Source organism: Cydia amplana, chromosome 2 (assembly GCF_948474715.1).
Source record: "Cydia amplana chromosome 2, ilCydAmpl1.1, whole genome shotgun sequence".
Classification (NCBI taxonomy): Eukaryota; Metazoa; Arthropoda; class Insecta; order Lepidoptera; family Tortricidae; genus Cydia; species Cydia amplana.
The window spans coordinates 4,410,535-4,431,625 of NC_086070.1; the positions used below are offsets into that span (position 1 = coordinate 4,410,535).

The window sequence follows — 21,091 nt, forward strand, 5'->3', positions numbered from 1 at the left end:
TAGTTATAACCATATACATATTGAATACATAGAAAACATCCTTAAATCAGGAACATATTTGTGATATACACACAAATAAATGCACTACCGACTAGACTAGGATGCCGTCAAATCATCATCATCCTCTTATATTTGTGTAGCATAAAACACTGATTTTTGCGTCTATGCCGCAGGTACGAACAATGAAGACAAACATCATCATATCCAATGGAACATGCACGTTCAATGCATGCTCCCTTCATCCAACAGTTCTAAGATCTAGACCAGATTGTCTTATAGAACACGGAATGCGGTGGTGTGGGACCTGCGTTTTCCGGTACGAGTTCGCTAATCAAGGACCTTTCAGCCCCAACAGCCAGAGTTTCTTCATGGAGCAGGTTAATCACTGGAGCACTGGTGCAGCACGATCTCAAGGTCGTGGAAAGAGAACAGGCGCCCGCGCCGCTCATACACGCAATCCACTTCTGCTGGAAGTCGTATAATTTATTATAGATATAAGTTCCAGTATTTTCTTGACTTAAACAGTCCTCTCATGCAGCATTATAAGAATATAATCAAAGCCAGATAATTTAAATTATAACCTCTTAGTACAAAAGGTTATGTAGCATAATTTCTAAAATCAAATTTCCTAAGTACGAAATTCCTAAAGACAGAAAATCGAAAATCAAAATGTCTAATGTACGAAATTCCTAAAGATACATGTCCTACGGTTAATCAACCTACTATTTAAATGTCTAAAGTACAATACTGCTAGTGCACGAAAATACTAACGATCTTTTTTCCTACGTTCAGTTGACCTAAGTTTAAAATGTATAAACTGCGAAATTTCTAACGACATTTGTCCTACGTTTAGCTGACCTTAGCTTAAAGAGTCAAACGTACGCAACTTTATTTTCAAAAAACTTCCTTTACAACGTAACTAGACGGACCCCGCTTCGCAGGGCTCCTATTTCTTGGTGGTTTGCCCTTCGGGCATCTGAAGCTACCTAACGAACCTAACCTACCTACCTCCCTACGCTTTTTCTCCCAAAGTGTACTGTTTTCACGGACGTCACACTAAACTAAATCAATAGGTAGGTAGGTTAGGTTCGTTTGGTAGCTTCAGATGCCCGAAGGGCAAACCGCCCAGAAATAGGAGCCCCGCGTAGCGGCGCTCCGTCAACTTAGGGTAAGAAGGAAATGTTCTCGGAAATATTGATTTTCAACATATTGTCATTAGGCTTTTTGAACGTAGCTATTTTGAGCACTAGACATATTGACTTTCAAAGTATTGTCCTTAGGTATTGTGTACAAAGGAATATTGATTTTCGAAAATGAGATTGTTCGATTAAAAGTGTATTAGGAATATTAGGATATGCGTCTTTAGGAATTTCGTACATTCGACATTTTTATTTTCGATGTTCTGTTTTAGGAATTTCGTACTTAGGAAATGTGATTTTAGAAATTATGCTATATAACCGTACAAAAAGCATTATTTTTAACAAAGCAGTCGGTCAGGAAGAATTTAACCCACTGATAGAAAACAGACCAATATTAACAACGGTATAGATATATTATAATAAAACAAGAAAGTAAAAAATAAACACTGTATTATAAAAATATGATAATATATTTAATAAATGTTTACAGTAATCCACTAGGATTAACAAATTATCTACCGAATCTAAACCATTTAGGGCCACCCCACATCTAGCGTCTTTCGAGCGTCGGCGTCTGACAACTCTATGGCCGCTGCTCGACGCAACGTCGACGCAACTGCGCAGCGACGTCATTTTCCATAGCGCTAGATGTGGGGTGGCCCTTACTTACATGTTTGATAAAAACGAAAACGCACATCATTAAATGATAGGTACGTTGTTTATAGAATAAACCACTGTACCATATTAACCATTTCATCATGTCATAACATGATCAAAACATAAAACTATTAATATTCAAGCAAAGAGCTGGCCCTGTTTACAACGATCATTGCTGGTGATCATTCAACTAAGTTAGGTAAAAGATTTATTTATTTATTTATTAGCCTGTTGTGTTCCACTGCTGGGCAAAGGCCTCCCTCTCTTTCTTCCACGCGTCTCGTTCTAGGGCAATATTAGGCCAATCTTCCCGAAAGACGTCAAGATCGTGCCGCCATCTCCTTCGCGGCCCCAAAAATACACTCAAAGAAAACATATCTTACTTTTATGGAAATGTCTTTATAAATCAAACAATTTTCATTGTTCTTGAATGTAGAGCCTGTTGTATAGAGTGTAACATCACTATATCAGCATTAACATTATTACCTACTATCGACAGCTCAAATAAAGTTTAAGTTTCATACCGTTGTAGGTATATTTTGCAGCACCCCGAACTGTCTTACAATATCCAACATGATTTTGTCACACAAAATTCATCTGCTCCTGTGCCTACATAAATTTACTATTTTACCTACTTAAGCCATTATCATACATATGTACTTAGTTATATAATATACCAACAATTCTTAAAAAATACCTACATTGAAAGCACCAAAAATGAAAGAATAGCGTCCGTCATTTACTTAACGTATCATTATCGTATCGCTGTGACATCTTATAAGCATTGTTCGAATTGGGCCGTGTGTCATTGTCAGCCTTAAGGTGATAGTTCAGATAGTAACTCGTATTAAAGAGTTACTGCGTCGAAACTGTTGCTTATTTTTCTGCACTCCAAAAGTCCATTGACCGATTAAATTTCAGACTTAATAAATAATAAATAACACTGACTAATGGAATTTTTTTATTGAGTTACAATATAATTACGTGTATGTATAGTGTCATATCTGAATAACGAGAGCAGAAAATTAAATATTCCTGCGAAGTCTTTGATTTCGGTACGTTAATAAGCATACAAGCATGCAAGGGTTAAAACAAATCGCGAATACAATTTTATATCACTTTCAACCAATTGACATCCCAGGACCGATTATAATTTATTCAACGAAAAGTACTTAACATAAAATAAACTAAGGTTCGTTCGGGAAAGGGTTTTTCATTAGGGGTAAGACAAAAAATCGTCCGTATGCCGACGCATTACAAGCGTCTTTTCATCTTACCCCTTACACTTACCCATATTTATTCATTTTATATTAGGTAAGCGGAATGTATTTAGATTGATATTATAAGAAATGAATCATCGTTGAATTAGGACTCAAATAAGCGATGTGGTGCCATGCCTGGCGATAGTACGATTACTACAAATTATATATATGTAGTTCAAAGTCAGTATCAAAAGGTTCCCCTATCCTATCTACAATTCCTATAACAACTTAAACATTGCTGACTTTTTATAGAATTCGTTAATAACATAACAGCGTCGGTATGTCTTAGTGTAAGGTTTGAGTGGACGCTCGAAGCGGAGCGTTCGGCGGGGCGTCGAGCTCCCAAGGGATTTGAGCAGCGTGCACTAAGGCCGCTCCTATACGTTTGCATTTGTTTTATCATGCACGCCGCACGCCCCGCCCCGCTGCACGCCCAACTCGAGCGTCCACTCAGGCCTTACACTAATACAACTATGGTATAGGAATGGATCTATATCTGAATCCCTAAAGTCTTTTCTCCTATCTTTGCATTCCCTAATACTGTTTGTCATAATGATCAGTTGTCCTAACACTAAATACCCTAATTTTGGTTTCCCTAATTATTGATTACTTATCCTAATGTTATTAAGCATATTTTCTTTTTTGCGAGGGTCGCAGTTCTAACCCTAACCTAGCCCACTTTTGTGGCAGCAAGTTCTAAAACCTAACCATTTTTCAGAACCTTACATTATGGAAAATAATCGTTCTGACAATTGATCGTTAGGGCATGTGCCCATTAGGAGTATTAGGACAAACCAGTTAGGGCAAGTGACTTTAGGACAAAAGTTGTTAGAGATTCAGAATGACACCCTATGGGATGGGAATAAGGTCTAAGCTTTTATCGCTGCTGTCCCGGGTGATTCTGTCGGGTCGACCCCATGCCAAATTTTGCAGGCAGATAGTTGCTACAGTAGTTACAGTACCACAATACGTATTGCGTATAATTATAGGTAGAAATCGCACCGCTAGAGTCCCCTACGCTAAGGTTGTAGGAGTAACAGACGGTTGTCTTCGATGGTGGTATTGGTGGTGCTACTGGAGAATACAAGCGGTGCTTGACTTCTTTTTGATGAAGAACGCTTATGTAACATATGTAACCCGTACAACTGGCATGCTGTCGATGTGCACTTATGCAGGCAATGGTTGGAATCTCCTAAGTAATGCAGACTTCTCCCTTTGTTAGCTATGATTATGGAACCCGTACATCCTGACGACCCGCCCCTCGATGGTGGTGATGCTGGCGATGCACTGCAGCCGCCGCTTGCGCCCGCACACCCAGCGCGTGCGCGGCCCGCGGGACTTCTCCTTGATGAAGTTGTTGCCGCCGATTCGGATCATGGGGTTGCCTCGACACGACAGCACGAAACGGAAATCTGGAATTAAGTTAATATAGGAGGATAAAGTTATTGTGAGAAACTCGCCCCTGTCTCACCATTTTCTTATAAGTGCATATTTAAAAACATTCGCGGTGAAGACCTCGGATTTCCTTTATCTTAAGTTAGTAGCCTTCTCATTTTGGGCGTTTCGTTTGTTTCTTTTAATTTTCTAACATTTAGTAGATAGGTAAGTACCTAATTGTGTTGTTCTATTCCACATACTCTTGATGAAAAAGTAAGCCCGATGATATGAACAAAGTAAAATTTAAAATAATATAATCAATGAGAGTATTTGAATCATAATTAAAACCCTATAAACAATTCATGCATTTAAATCAAATGACCATAAAAGCATCTACAACTACATTTATCTCATCGGAATGCTTTAACTTTCAGATGATATTCGAGACTGTTAATGCCATCTATCGGGAAACTCGCGCGAGATGTCACCAGCGTGGGAAGGAGGCGACATCCATGCTATTGCCGTACTGGGATGACTAGCTAGCAACCAGATGGAGCTAGTATCGCCTGTATCGTTATCTTTACATCGTTACCTTGAACCGGGCAGATGCTTTGAGGTATGCCCTTTAGCTAAGCCCTACCGGTTTTATATCGCTTCATGTCTGATACTTTAAAACTTACTATGATTGATCATAAATAGAGTCACCCTACTTTAAAGCTATGGTTCGAATATGTTATCATACTTACTATGTATATCATATCAAGCCATGAAATATGTAGGTATTGTAGGTACCTATTTATTTTAAACTAATGACGTTTTTATTAAAACATTTTTGGTGAATCTTATAATTCAAGCAATAGTTTGGACCCCTGCTAGCCTTTATTTTCAGAAAATTGTGCTGTCAAATAATACAGATCATATGTTGACGCAATTTTTTGCAAGTGGGTGGGTATCGTATTTGCACGTCATTTACTTAATATCAGATGACATATCATAAACATTTATTTCATTACTTATTTGTGAACCAATTTTCAGTGTGATCTACAACACACTAATTCCTTTTTTTCTGAATTGACGCCGGTTCTACGAGTATGGAGGCTTTGCCACTTACTTATGCCTATATCAGACAGTTGGAATTAGAACTCTAGACAGTCTAGACTAGCGAAGAACTATTTCTAATTGCCAGAAACAGGTATTTTACGATTATAATTTGATTAGCTGTACCAACTTGATTTATGTAAGTCGTACCTATTTTCTAGTTTACTTATTTCTGTACTGATATTGCTCATATATTTGAGGCTCTATTGAAAAAGGTACAGTTACCACACGGGATTCTTATGCCATTCAGGGTTCTTGCTAAATTGGAAATTGTATAGCGTAAGTATTGAACAACCAAGTTAGCTAGGACACAGATTATATAATAGCGCTAGGACTAGGACCCTATCGCGAAGCGTGATGTACAACTAGCGCAGCTCAGATCAAAAAGGGTTTAAGTTTAATATATTATTAGACTTATATGACATTTACCTTGTTCATCTAAGCTGCGCGAGACTTGTACCCCTTTTCAGAGCCATAGATATATTACTTTACTTACTTATCATTATCATCATCTTTATACCGCCAACGCCAACCTGCACCTAAAAAGACACCATTAAGCCTAATACATTTACAGTAAAGGATTGCGTCATAAAACAACATCTAACATAAACATAAAATTCCCCAAGTATTTTTCGTGGGCTATTAAGTTATTATGCTAATATTGTAGGGACCTATTGCCAAAGCAATCATCTAACATTTCTCAAAAGGTAGCCTGGCTTCGCTTTTTAATTTTTTCGATTTTCGACGTAACCCATGTGAAAATGGCACTCTTTTTCATTTTCAGTAGATTTCCACACTGAAACATCTGTAATATAATGTAAGATTTAAATACCTGCATTATTAGTCTCCCGAACCTGGGACTCAAAGTGGACAGGAATGATATATTGTAATTTTTTAAGATATTTTTTATACTATATCGGTGGCAAACAAGGATACGACCCGCCTGATGGTAAGCAGTCTCCGTAGCCAATGGACGCCTGAAACTCCAGAGGTGTTACATGCGCGTTGCCGACCCTTACTTACACTCCGCACCCTCGATGAGCTCTGGCAACCTCACTCACCGGCAGCAGGAACACAACACGTAATCTGCATCTTTGAAATGTGATAGATACGAGTAATTACCATGATTTGTTTTAACCATATAAGTTTTCTAATAGGTAGGTATGTTAATAAATGCCAGGGCGCCAAAACCTTCCAAATCCAAAAATATTGTAATTTAGTACTGCCTATAAACAGGTTACCTTTAACACCCGTATTATTAACGAAAAAGTTGAGGAAATTAAAACTGACTTATAAAGTAAACTATAGTGCTGTGTGCTGTGTATATTTTGAAAAAATAAATGGAGTAACATAAAAAAATAAAAAACAGGCAAAAAAGTACAACAAACTTAAAACATAAGTAATAAACTAGTGTACATAAAAAATGAGGAATAAATGATGCAAACATAAATATAAAACATTAAGCCCAGTTGCACCAACCACATTTAACAGACTGATTAACGTCAAACAGCAGTGAAGTATGAAATTTCCCATACAAAAAGGTTTAGCGAACGCTTTAACGGTGACAGACGATTTGGTGCAACCGACCCTAAGTCATGCTAAAACGGTCCACTAGGTATTTTAACTATACCTACCTATTTATGGCGTTTTCCCAGAGATAAGACCTAGCTAGATCGATTTTTCGCCCCCGAAAACCCCCATATAGCAAATTTCATCGAAATCGTTAGAGCCGTTTCCGAGATCCCCGAAATATATATTGTTGGCAACACCAAGTCTACCCCACCCCGCATAGGGTATAAAAACCGGTGCAAACTGTTGCTCTGGACATTTTGCCTTCGGCCGCCGTCGTGTTCGAGTGAGCTATTTTGGGTATCGTTCCATTTTCTAATTTATGTTTCTTTATGCAATATAAAATGCGTGATTTGTTCCTTTGCTTATGTGATATTTAATAAAAAGTTTAATAAAATTATTGTGATTAGTTATTCTGATTGTTTGGTTCTAAAATCCACCCTGAGACCTTAAATCAGAAGTTGGATAAAGAACGTCGCAGCCCACATTAAAAAGGAACAAATTTTGCATTTGACTACTTTTATGGTGTATTAGTTAATACCTACGCGTGTCATTGTTATTTACGAGGTAATTCCGATTACGTGCGGGTAATTTTAAAAAGCATTCCGTTGCATTCGGCGTCGTATTTCGGCAAATCGTTATCACTCGTAGTTTTGTCGTTCCGTAGTCTTAGATATCGTTTGTGTGCGGTTACCAAAAGCGAGTTCGTTTAAATTGATTGTTGATTAGACGCATTGGACCGACTAGTGTTGTTTTTTGGTTAAGTGATTAAGGGTCATCCCTGCGACATTGGGGAAGTTGCGCGATGTCACGAAGTAGATCGTCATGTTCCTATGTGTAGTAGTAGTTCCCGAATTGGCTCACGCGTTCGTTCTCGGCATCAATTTTATTGCAATCTGACTCGCAGGAACGCAACTATTCGCGTACTAGGCGTTCTAGATCGCGTCTTCGTCGTGATTACTAGCGTGTTCGATCGCGTTACCGGTCTTGGAGTGCGCATCATAGTCTGTCTCCGCGATCTTATCGATATTCTCGTAGCAGGTCTCCAGACGATCATAATAGACCTCCAAGACGTTCGCATAGTTCTCGCGCTGGCAGCAGTTCTCGCACACGTAGGCGCAAACGAGACGAAAGCAGATTTGCTTATTTGAGGTGATTACCTCAACGACCTTTTCAGGATGACGCTAATCGTAATGAGCCTAAATGCTACGGTTGTAATCAAAGGGGACACTTAAGTCCTAATTGTTCTAAAAGGCCTAATCAGGCCTCGAACTGTGTTTCACCTTCAAAACCGGGTAGTCAATACTGCGGCCGTATACTGACTGATAATCAAATGAGGTCCTACGTTGCTTCATAGATTGCCGGAAACACGATTTATTGCATCAAACTTCGGAAGTGCTCTTTCCTGGTAATTGAGGTCGCATACCTAGGCAGGTTAAGGTCAAGGTCAGGTTAGGCCGAGCCCATGTAAAGTAAAGCCCTCGCTAAATCCTTGCCACCGTAAAACTTAATGTAAGTACGTCAGTTCCATGGCCCTACTGACATGGCGTTCGTCGCCTACTGATATGGCGTTCGTCGCCTACTGACATTGACATGGCGTTCGTCGCCTACTAACGTTGACATGGCGTTCGTCGCCTACTGACATTGACATGGCGTTCGTCGCCTACTGACATTGGCATGGCGTTCGTCGCCTACTGACATCGACATGACGTTTGTCGCCTACTGACATGGCGTTTGTCTCCAACTGACATCGACATGGCGTTTGTCGCCAACTGACATGGCGTTTGTCTCCAACTGACATCGACATGGCGTTTGTCGCCAACTGACATCGACATGGCGTTTGTCGCCAACTGACATTGACATGGCGTTTGTCGCCAACTGACATTGACATGGCGTTCGTCGCCTACTGACATGGCGTTCGTCGCCTACTGACATGGCGTTCGTCGCCTACTGACATGGCCTTCGTCGCCTACTGACATGGCGTCCATCGCCTACCTACTGACATGGCGTTCACCGCTTACCTACTGACATGACGTTCACCGCTTACCTACTGACATGGCGTTCGTCACCTACTGACATGGTGTTCGTCGCTTACTGATCATGCGTTCGTCGCTGGTCTAGCTCGTACGTCGAGCCTATCCGTTCGTCGGAGTACACCCGAACAAGCATACATTTGTTATTGCGTTTGGGCATGCCACAGGTGGGTAAAGACTTGATGTACGTCATCGTCTTGCCTAAAGGTCCTGTGTAGGTGTTCGTCACCTGGCTATGTGTTCGTCACTGTCTAACTTGTAGGTCGAGTTAAACTGTTCGTCGGTTACCCTGTGCATTCCGTCATTTAGATCAAGCTCCATACCCGGCGGATGCTGCTCTGAAGGAGTCGTAAGGTGAAGATCTGATGGAGCTCGCACCTGAAGCCCGTACGAGCTGCTTGGAACCGGCAGCACCAGCCCATCTGACCCGGCGCGAGCGGAGTACAGCTATCCTTCAGCCGTCTACTGCGGGCAGCACCACAGGCTCCGTCGATGTTACCCAAGAGGTCGTGGACGACCTCAAGTCAGGAGAAGCCGTGTTGGCAACACCAAGTCTACCCCACCCCGCATAGGGTATAAAAACCGGTGCAAACTGTTGCTCTGGACATTTTGCCTTCGGCCGCCGTCGTGTTCGAGTGAGCTATTTTGGGTATCGTTCCATTTTCTAATTTATGTTTCTTTATGCAATATAAAATGCGTGATTTGTTCCTTTGCTTATGTGATATTTAATAAAAAGTTTAATAAAATTATTGTGATTAGTTATTCTGATTGTTTGGTTCTAAAATCCACCCTGAGACCTTAAAATATATATATATAAATAAACAAGAATTGCTCGTTTAAAGGTATTAGATTTTTAAGTTAACCTTAGTTATAAGTTTTAAATTGATAAGATGTATTTACTAACAAAAATATGGACCATGTTTGTCTGAATTAAATGCATTTTTTTTTATAAGTACATTCAATAACGTAGTAGCTATAACTAACACTACTGTAGTAGGTATTTTTTTATCGAAGAAAATTAACCAATTCGCATTGTAGCACATGTCTAAATGTGACATAAAAATATATATTGTAAATTGTAACTTTCTTGAAATGAGCAACTACCTACTTAAATAGTAACTTCAAAGCCTACTTTACTCTATGTCTACCTCTTGAAGGTTTTCTCTGAATCCCAGTGTTAACGAGATCTAAACATTTCTTGAAACACAGATCTTTGGCTACCGAATGTAATCAATAACCTTAATAATTACTAGTTTTATATACCTATATTTATTTCATCATATAATATCAACATTTCTGGAAATAGATAAGCTTTTTTAAACACTAGACATTTAGTGTTAAGTGATGACGAGGATACATTAATAAGGCGACAGAATAGGTATTTTAATAACTGTGCATACTTGTCATTGCATTACCTATCTCACGCTTTATACCGCCCTGCCCGTTTGATAAATTCTGTAGTACTCGGTTACGCATATAACTTTTCAGTACGCTCCATAGATTGTTTATATTTCATTATTAGTTTATTTGACGCAAGTTAACAGACGCAAGTAGAGTAGCTGGTCTAACTATGAACAAGTCAAAAACGAAAGTAATGACGAACAAAAAGGAAATAGTAATAAAAGTTGATAATGAAATTATTGAATATGTGGAAAGCTATGTATACCTGGGGCAATTAATATCATTTAAAAACCAAATAAACTTAGAACTAGAAAGAAGAGTGGCCTCCGCGTGGAAAAGATTTTGGTCCCTTAAAGAAGTACTTAAAAGTCAACACTTCCCTATGTCAGCCAAGAGAAAAGTGTTCAACTCATGTATCCTACCCTGCCTCACGTATGGATGCCAGACATGGGCACTGACTCAAAAACAACTCCTTAAACTGAGAACCTGTCAGAGAGGAATCGAAAGGTGCATGCTTGGTGTTCGGCTAAACGACCGCAAACGAGCAGAGGAAATACGGTCTACGACAAAGGTGGAGGATATAGTAATGAAAATAAGACAGCTAAAATGGCGATGGACGGGACACATGACAAGAGATAGCAGGACAAAATGGACCAAAATTATAACGGAGTGGTTCCCACGGGATGGCAAAAGGAAAAAAGGCGGCCAATTCAACAGGTGGGGAGATGATATTAAAAAAATCGGAGGAGTGGAATGGTCCAAGAAAGCAGCGGACAAAACAGAATGGAGGAAGCTGGAAGAGGCCTATGTGTCACTTGACACGCTGACCACTAAACCGGAAAAACCGATGTGCTAGTTAATAAGATTTTAAGTATGTAAAATTTGTTGTATTTATGTTTAGTATCAGCAATAAAGGCTATATAATAAATATAATAAATTAGTTTATTTGATGTATTAACTCACATTTATAGACGGGTCTATCGCGAATTTATTTTATTACCTTTATTTACCGGCGTGGACGCGACCACGACCAGTGACACCTGTGTCGAAACGTCGGTAAATAAAGGTAATAAAATAAATTCGCGATAGATCCGTCTACAAATGTGAGTTATTTGATGTAGTTTGTATTCCACTACTGGGCTGAGGCCTCTCTTTTTCTCCACTCGGCAGTGTATAGCAATCATGACATCGTTTCATGGTACTTCCTGAAGCATTCAACACATAAGTAAATTCTACAGGTGACACACGTAAATCGGGTCTGTTTGCGTTTTTTTTGGGTCGAACAGTGTCGGCACCTTTGGAACTTGGTAAGTAGTACTGGCATGTGCTTTGCCAATTCCCGCCCAAGTACAGTTATTCTTACTTCCCTTCCTGCCTCTATCTTCTTTTCCTCATTTGTACTTGCACGTTGATTTACTGATTTACTTGTATATGAATCAAAGGTATCTGTGTCGCCTGCAAATAAAAAAGTATGTGGTCTATTGAATCAGTGCTTACGAGTAGGGTGCAACTCAGATTCTTCGGTATGTATACGAGGATAAGCTAATCTTGTAACTATATATATTTGTAACTGAATTTTACCTAATAGTAAAGACTCACATGATGTAATAGAATAAAGGCTGATTTAGACGGCGCGCGAATTCGCATGCGATTTTAGTTACATTGCGGACTATCGGTTACGTCCAATTCAACCGACCGATCAAAACCCGCAATGGTATGAAACTCGCATACGAGTTCTGATATCGTCTGAATCAGCCCTAAAACTTAAAAATAATACATATGTAGAAAATAGCACCTGTTCCAAGATTTTGGTGACCAGTGCCGGTGTACCAGTGGCCTGTCTTTCAGTGGCATGATTTTAGAAATAGAAATGCTTAGGATGATAAGCGTTAAGCGCAATACAGTTTGCCAGCTGGTATGTAGAGCATGTTTTAAACCACGTTTTTAGTTTAGTACTTATTTATATTTTAGCAATAAAATTAAATGCCTACTTATAATCATTCGTTTGATGTAAAATAAGCGAGAAACTTTCTGATATGACTGTTGATAGAACTGAAGATAAACCCTAACCTTAACCTCTAACGAAAATAATTAAATAAGGCATAATAAGGGCGTAATTTTTTTCATTTGTTTTGAAATACATATATCTACTTAGTCAATGTAAGGACTATAATTGTGTTACTGGGTTTGTAAAAGTGTAACGTAATTGTATACAGTAAATTTATTAGGAAGATTATTGCTCCACGTGTCTGAAAATGACGTACCTAGTAAGTACCTACATCATATCCAACTGATTAGAAACATAATGCATATAAACGACACATCACGTACTAGAATTCTTTTGAGCAACAGCACATTTGAGTATGGCTATACGAAAGAAATTGACAACATACACTGAGAACATTCGTTCTCCGTGAGTCAGATTGCTCTAATTAGCTTTTGCTGCTGGTTGGTATCAAGCCCAACATGATAGACTAGTTGCCATCGTTACGCACGAGGGTGAGGGCGGGAAAATGTCCCTTTATTTTATTATTATTTAGGAACAGTTATCTCAATTAGAGATACCTACGGTCGATCCACCTACGAGAATATCGACAGTAAATTTTCAAGATTCTATTTCCAGGCATATTAAAGTTATAGTTCTAGCTCCGCGAACGGCATTCCGTGGCCGAGACAGCGGAGGCTGCGGTAGGGTTTTGTCTCGGCGGTAATATTGGGCGCAGCCACAAGATCCTCAATTTCGGCGTTTTGGCGGTCTCTGAAACTGTTCTTCTCACAGAACCCAGGATCTTTCCGAGTTCTCTTTTCTGCCACCAGAAGCGTATTTTCTACATTATGGGTCGCACAACTCAGAACACAAGTATTGTGTCTAATTTAATTATTTTATGCGAATTAAATTTAATTAGATTTGTGTTTGTAATAATTTATTATTTGATCGTATTATGGATTATAATAAACACTGGAAAATCCATCATGGAATAGTTCAAAGCACCCAAGGCACAGATAGACCTCACAATATTTGCATGCAAATCTCGTCATCCTGCGTTCTCTGTTAATCGCGCAATGCTTGCACCTTTGATACTTGTCGATCCTTTGGGGCGTGTGCCCGGCTAAACCATAAGTCGATGCTCCTATTGCTTGTAATGTTTCTTGCTTCATGCCTGCAATTTCAACAATTAACTAATGATAATATATGTACCTAGGGGTGATAGGGCAGCACCTCGGTGCCTTTGCCTACTTAACTAGTTTATTCGCAATCGAATTAAGCCGATATTTAAAAACAAAGTTTGGGTGTGGTCCACAGCCACACCTAATGCGATAAATCGAAAATTCATATCATATTGTGAATATTCTTGCAAAAAAAGCCTCAGAATTTTGTAAAGCTTTCGGGTTCATGTGCAAAATATTATAAAATGTAACTTTAAGCTTTGGTTGGATGCCAAAATACTTAGCTCATAACAAAAATACTTTAAAAACATGTAGGGGCTTAAAGTTACATTTATAGTCTCGATTATGACATATAGGTTATTACAAATAGGTATATCAAACATTTATTGTATCGCACTCATGCTTTATCTCCGATTCTTGGCATGAATCCACCTAAATTACCTATAAGTAAATAGTTGCTTCTGCTAGCGTTATTATTTAAGAATATGTTACTACTAACTTTCAAAGTTTCAACAAAAAAAAGGTAACAATTTTTTTTTTTTGCCTGTTCAGACTTCTTTGTCGCTTTGTTTTCTTTAGGATATGATTTTTTCTTTCTTGGCGCCATGTCCTAAAAAAGTGTTATACTGTAATTTAGAATATTTATGCTTAGTTTTCATGAGGTGATCCATTTACACACACTAAATAGCCTGTCGACGTAAAACATACTATTTTTGTATTTAGCATTAAAATATTTTGGTGATAAAAACTGGGATTTTTCTCTGGTAATCACTGGTCCCTAACAACTTGGTGGTAACTAGTGGGAATAACCCATTACCACTAACAACGCGTAATAATTATATGCAAGTCGAATGCTTGCGTAAACCAGAGTGCGCTTTCTGCTCACGCATACCTATATAGTTCATGTTGAATCTTATGGTCGCAGTTACAGTGGTTTCCTTTATACCTCTCGCGTCGAATGATGGTCTCTATGGCAGGTCCCTCAAGTCTCTTTTAGTTTGGGTTAATTTAAAAAAGAATTTAATAAATATGTTTTTATCATATTTTTAAACCTGTCGAATCCCACGATATGACGTCACCCATAAGCGTTCTGGCTCAAGTTTGAGCCCTTGGGAGCTGACAGATTAAGTACTTACATAAATGTTAAAGCTTACTGCGTTAATGTGCTAAATTTCCAAAAAAATTCTTCCATCATTTTACGTGACAGCTATTCCATATAAAAAACCGGACAAGTGAGAGTCAGTCTCGCCTACCGAAGGTTATGTACTTTTTAGTATTTGTTGTTATAGCGGCAACAGTAATACATCTGTGAAAATTTCAACTGTCTAGCCAAGCTATCACGGTTCATGAGATACAGCCTGGTGACAGACAGACGGATAGACGGACAGACAGACAGACAGCGAAGTCTTAGTAATAGGGTCTCGTTTGGGTACGGAACCTTAAAAACAACTGTCATAGGGACCATCATTCGACGCGAGAGGTATAGTTAACCTTTTGGCCGCCGGACCTAGTCCGCAAAGACGCCCACTCACACGCCAGAGCAAATTTTAAGTAAACAACTAATAAAAAGTTTAGGGATTGCAAATAGTGATATCGATATTTACAATTTATGGTAAAAATCCTCTCAATTTGGCTTTGTTCTTATCCAACTTTAATTTATTTCGAAAATGCCAAAAATTAACATATTTTTTACACACGACAATGTTAAAAATAAAGGTCTTTATCATTAAAAACAACCACTAAACAATATCGATTCATGACGTAATATCACCGCACTAGGCTGTACAAGAAGTCGTTTATACAAGACAACGGCGCGCATGGACTGTCCGCAGTGCAGACCGACAAGGACTGTTTCCGCGCGAATTAAGTAATAATAGTCTCTAGGTCAACGGCGTAAGCGCTTGTCGGTACGTAAACTTTATAAGCGTAACGTTAGAGCCGCGCATCGTGTGTCGATAATATAAATGTAAGTACCGGAACTGCATTGGGGAAAATTGCACGTGGGTTAATTGAATTGTCAATGAGTGAAGAACAATAATATTGGAAAAGGGTGGGGATCGGAAATGTTCGGGAATGCATGTTTCACATTCGACATGTTCCTTAGATGAGCTTCTCAGTTCCCGTATTACATCCTCCCTACCATGACAACTTTTCGTCAATTTCAAATATATAACATTCTCATAGTTAGGCGACACTGACTATATAGTCCTAGCGTCCGCCTGTACCATTCTTGTGCGAAGCGGTCACTGCAGGGTATCACTCCCCACTACACTATCATCTTAAAATGAATCTTTTGTTCTGCAAATAAACCACAAGGACAGATTTACTTGTCTGACTCTACTATCAACAGCTGAAGAAGCTCCCTGAACTTCAGGTATAGTATAGTTAATGCCTGTCTCTCTCGTCTCGTTTTACGTATTCTAGTTACTAGTTACCACCAATTGGCATTTAACAAGTGTTCAAATGCTTAAATAAAACCAGATTTGCGATTTGATATTTATTTTGAATATTCTCATATCGAGTTAACATTCCCATCCCTAGCTGTCTTGTATACAAGACAACGGCGACGAGGAACAAGAAAAACGTTGAAATCTGGAGCAACTTTTTTGAGAGCCTTATTATGAAAGAATGGATTTCTATAGCTGCAATAAATGCAATTTTTTTTAAAACAAGGACCTAAAACATTAACATGAGTGTAAAAAAAATTATAATTGATATTTTTTCCACATTTACCGAGCGGTTGAATTTTTGTCTTGTATACAAGACAGCGGCGCCAGTGTATCGTTCTATCGTTGTCTTGTATACATGCCAACGGCGGTCAAAGGGTTAATGTTGAATCTCAAGGTCGCAGTTTCGGTGGTTTCATTTACTAATCGCCTCGGCAAGTAATAAGAACACAGCTCCAGCTGTGTAACTGTAAGCCATGTGAGCTAGAATAGTCTACATATTGATAATACCGCTTTCTCACGCATGTGCTCTCAATTAACATGCCGACTCATACTTTTTCTACTTTTCATCTGAACTGATTATTGATTTCTCTGTAATAGCTAGATCGGAATAAAACGCTGACAATACTATGTTGGAAAAAGATTTGCCCAAAATAAGCACGTTATATGACAGTAGCAATGAAATGTAGTTGTACACAAACATTTCACGCTTGATTTCCTCACTACGACAGGTGTTTCATTGTTTTTGAAAGGGTTGGTACTAAATTACTAGGTATTTAGCACACCACATTACCTAGCTAATCAGCCCTAAGTTAAAAAGCTGATAATTACATCCATGTACAATTACAGTAAATACCTATTTGTAACATATTGAGCCCGTTTTATACTTACTTACATGAGAACCTTGCCAATCGATAGACGGGATAATGAGAGGCTAAATAATCAAATACGCATTATATAACATACCTATATATTGTATAACACTTAGACATAGAAAGTATTTAATTCGATGAAAAAATATTAATCAATACCGACAAAATCTATAAGACAAAAATATTTACGCCAATCAAAACTGCTCCAGGAACGAATATTTAATTAGTATTCCTAAAGAATTGACTCATTTATTAATCAATGAGAAACTTTTAATTTGATAAATATTTCGGTTAATTATATTTTATTTATATTTCATCTCATGATAGAAAACGGGTAGGGTGAAATAAAACAACATTAAAAACGGAAAACTAAATCACTGTAATGAGATCAAAATTCAATCGAAAATATTGACATGGTAACTACCACTATTATATACATTAATTATACAAATATACATACCTACCTGTTTAAACCATTACGCGACTAAGTAATACAGTAAAAAAACTTTAGGCAGGGTATGTATTGTACAACAAATAGCATTTATCAGTAATTTAGGTAACAGGAACTAAACATCATAGTTTATAATAACTATTTAGTTATCAAAGTGTTCGTGGTATTACACTACTATTGCTTCATTAGACTAATTTATAATAAAACTGCGATAACGATTTTGTACACGAAGTTTGAGATTCAATACATTTCTGGGTACATAAATGGTAGTAAATCTTACACAGGTACATTTTAATATTTTAATTACGACAAGAAATTTTGACTCAAACTTCTTTGTATTTTCGTATTGTTTTAATACTTAGGTACAAACAGCAACACTAGTTGCTTAGCTTGCTGTCTTAAGAATAAAATCGTGTAAAAATAATTTTGAATTTAACCCAAATAACGACTTTTGTAGCTGACTGTACATGAAGAGTGCGTTCCAATTCACGTTCTATTCGTTCGTCGTATCATACACGTGCTTATGTATCACAAATCTCACGTCTTCCTCGCGTTGTCCCGGCATTTTACCACGGCTCATGAGAGCCTGGGGTCTGCATGGCAACTAATCCCAAGAATTGGCGTAGGCCCTAGTTTTTACGAAAACGACTGCCATCTGACCTTCCAACCCAGAGGGTAAAATAGGCCTTATTGGGATATGTATTATGTATAACAAATAAATACCTGAAGACAATATTAACATATCTGTGTTTAAATTACATACCATGTAATCATAATATACAGTAAATGGGGTATAATATAGATATTCTGTCATAAAAAGCGTTATGAACATTTAAATATGACGGGTGGCACGCACTAATTATAGTTTATTCACCGTAACGGTACAGAATGCCCGAGTACCATATACCAGATGTTTACCAGTTCTCGGCCCTTGCTTCCGATACAGCTGTTGACTGCTTTATTTAAAGTACTTGGAACGTAACACGTAATCGTATTGAAATTAAAATTATCTTTTAACTTATCCATAATATGTCTAGTATCTACTGCGTAAAACTTTCCTATTGTTGTTAATGTTAAAGATTTTTTCCTATATTTCCTGATGTTTCGTGAACCTCAGATATTATTCGGAAATCAATAAGAAAACCTGTTACAACGGTATAATACATTATACAATATAATATAATACTAAAACTCTTTATTGTAGGTACACCTCAAATAACAACAGCAAAATATGAATGATGATGTGTAATGTGTATATATAAGTACCAGATTTTTTTGTAATGGTCTTTCAAACATGAAAATAATGGGAATGTTAATCAGCCATATTATAAACATTAAGGTCAATGTGGCTAATTTTGTTATAGGGACTATTCCGTCAATTAGCGTTTTTCTCGAACAACGAACAAAATTGATAAATTCATCGACAAAGCAGCAGCGATTGCTTTTAGTTCAAAGAATTATACGGTCGTGGACGGAATAGCCCCTATGACGGAATTAGCCACATCAACCTTAACGCATTTGTTATGCCGTCACTGGCGTCACTACACACATGGCGTTGTGTTGCATTTTTTTTATATCGCAAATGAAAGTGACGCAGCCATATTTGATCAAATACAAATAGCCGCACAATCGAGACTTAACATCTAAAATTATGATATGAAATAAATGTATGGATTTACAATGAAATTCAGTAAAGAGTGCAATGCATGAAGCTGCATACCATTTCGATTTGAACACGATCACATAATTAGAATATGTATATTATAGAGTCGGGCCAAGATAACTCTACATGGGATTTGCAAAGACAAATTGTGGCAAATTTTATCATTTATGTCACATTTCTATGATAATATAATGTTTACAGTGAAACTCCCTCGCTTTGTCCTATTCAAATTGGTGTAAAGTTAGCTTAGTCGCACTCTATTGGATTTTGTACATTTTTATGATTGACAGATGATTTTCATACTAAATATAATTTTGTACCTTATAGTATAAATTATATCAATAAACCATGCACCAGCCAATATGCACCACCAAACCAAAACCCCAAAATCAGCAGAATGATTTTATACATAAAATAGCATGCAGGACATTTTATACATGAACATCGTAAAAATTTGGGTCTTTTGTTTTTTTTCATCTCAAAAGAAATCTAAGAAGGACTAAAACTTAACAACTGGTATTAGGTAGGTACTTATTATTAAAAAAACTTAAATTCTACAATGACTATTGTAATTAGTAACCAACACAAGGTGAACAGTGATTAGCAACAGGTTACTTAAAACTCAAGTACTTACCTACATTTACTTAATCCACTGATTTTCAATTACTAATTTAAATATGACCAAAGCATGTAGTTAGTCGGGGTCGTGACTACTCGTATGTTGATAATACTATGTTGTTGTATTCTATTTAGCAACGTGTACACGCCATATTTTTTTTCGCCTTCGAGGCCAATTCTAACCACATTGTGATATTATTAGATATCATTTTGATAACAATATTCCAAGTTCAATATGGAATTATTCATTTACAACTTAAAGTTGGTGTATGAGTGTATTAATAGATTACATTTAAGTAGATCAGAGTGAAAGAAGTCTTATCAATCATTAACCATCACATGAATCATATAAACTCGTATATAAAATTAAAATCATACTCACAACACACCATACCGAATTGTTAGAAACGATTCAGAACAAGGGAACGTTAACAAAGCGTAACATTTATCATGATTATAATTATATCAGTAGAGTACGTGTACTTTACGTCGAGTAGATCTTGTACTACTTGTTAGTAATTACGGCTCCCAACGAAACCCAGCGCTGTCTGTGTCACGGCCGGCCCTAGGTTAAAGTCCGCCGACGCAAATTAACTTATTTTTAACATAAAATAGGTGAGCAACTGCGGACGGGTACCTGGGGCCCATTTCTCGAATGATATTAGTCTAATATTATTAGTGTGTTGTCATGACAACCTTTTTTACGATTTGACAGTTCATGGACTAATAATATTAGTCTAATATCGATCGAGAAATGGGCCCCTGGCTATACCACTAATTTCACGGCTTAACTATAATGCGGCAGAGATCTTTTTGATATGTTGTAAGTAACGCAACATCCTTGTCTTAAATAAGTTATATTTAAATGCCCTAAATGACTTCCCTTCTGATAATGACTAGAACGTAAAAACCCTAACGGAATGCTCAATGTAAAAACATCATTTAAAATGATATACAAAAAAACACAAAACCCTAAAACTTACTTATCCTATAAGTACTTTTGAAGTACGGCAGGTGTATCGATTTTTTTACATTCACGAAATGGTAACAAAAATAAGGGCTGAGTTAACAAAAAACGTGACTACATCCAGCCTGCTAAGCGTCTGAGATCGTCATTATACGAAAAGAAAGCTTTACATCTACTGAATAAAGTAGTATTTAATGCTCAATGACGATTCGACTACCTGCCCTGGGCTTGGCCTAGAACATTGTATGCGATCGAAGTCTTTCACAAAAACCTTTTAAATAGAAAAAGCGCCCAAAGACAGGACGTCTAGACGTTCTTTTTGTTACTTCCCGGAACGGGCAGGTAGGCATTCTGCTTCACATAAAAACA

At 37.7% G+C, this 21,091-nt stretch overlaps 1 protein-coding gene across 34 annotated transcripts in view; it reads right to left on the reverse strand.

The window, feature by feature from the left end:
• LOC134661654 (protein tramtrack, beta isoform) overlaps nt 1-21,091 on the reverse strand; it is a 506,900-nt gene that overhangs the window by 425,935 nt on the left and 59,874 nt on the right. The window lies entirely within an intron of this gene.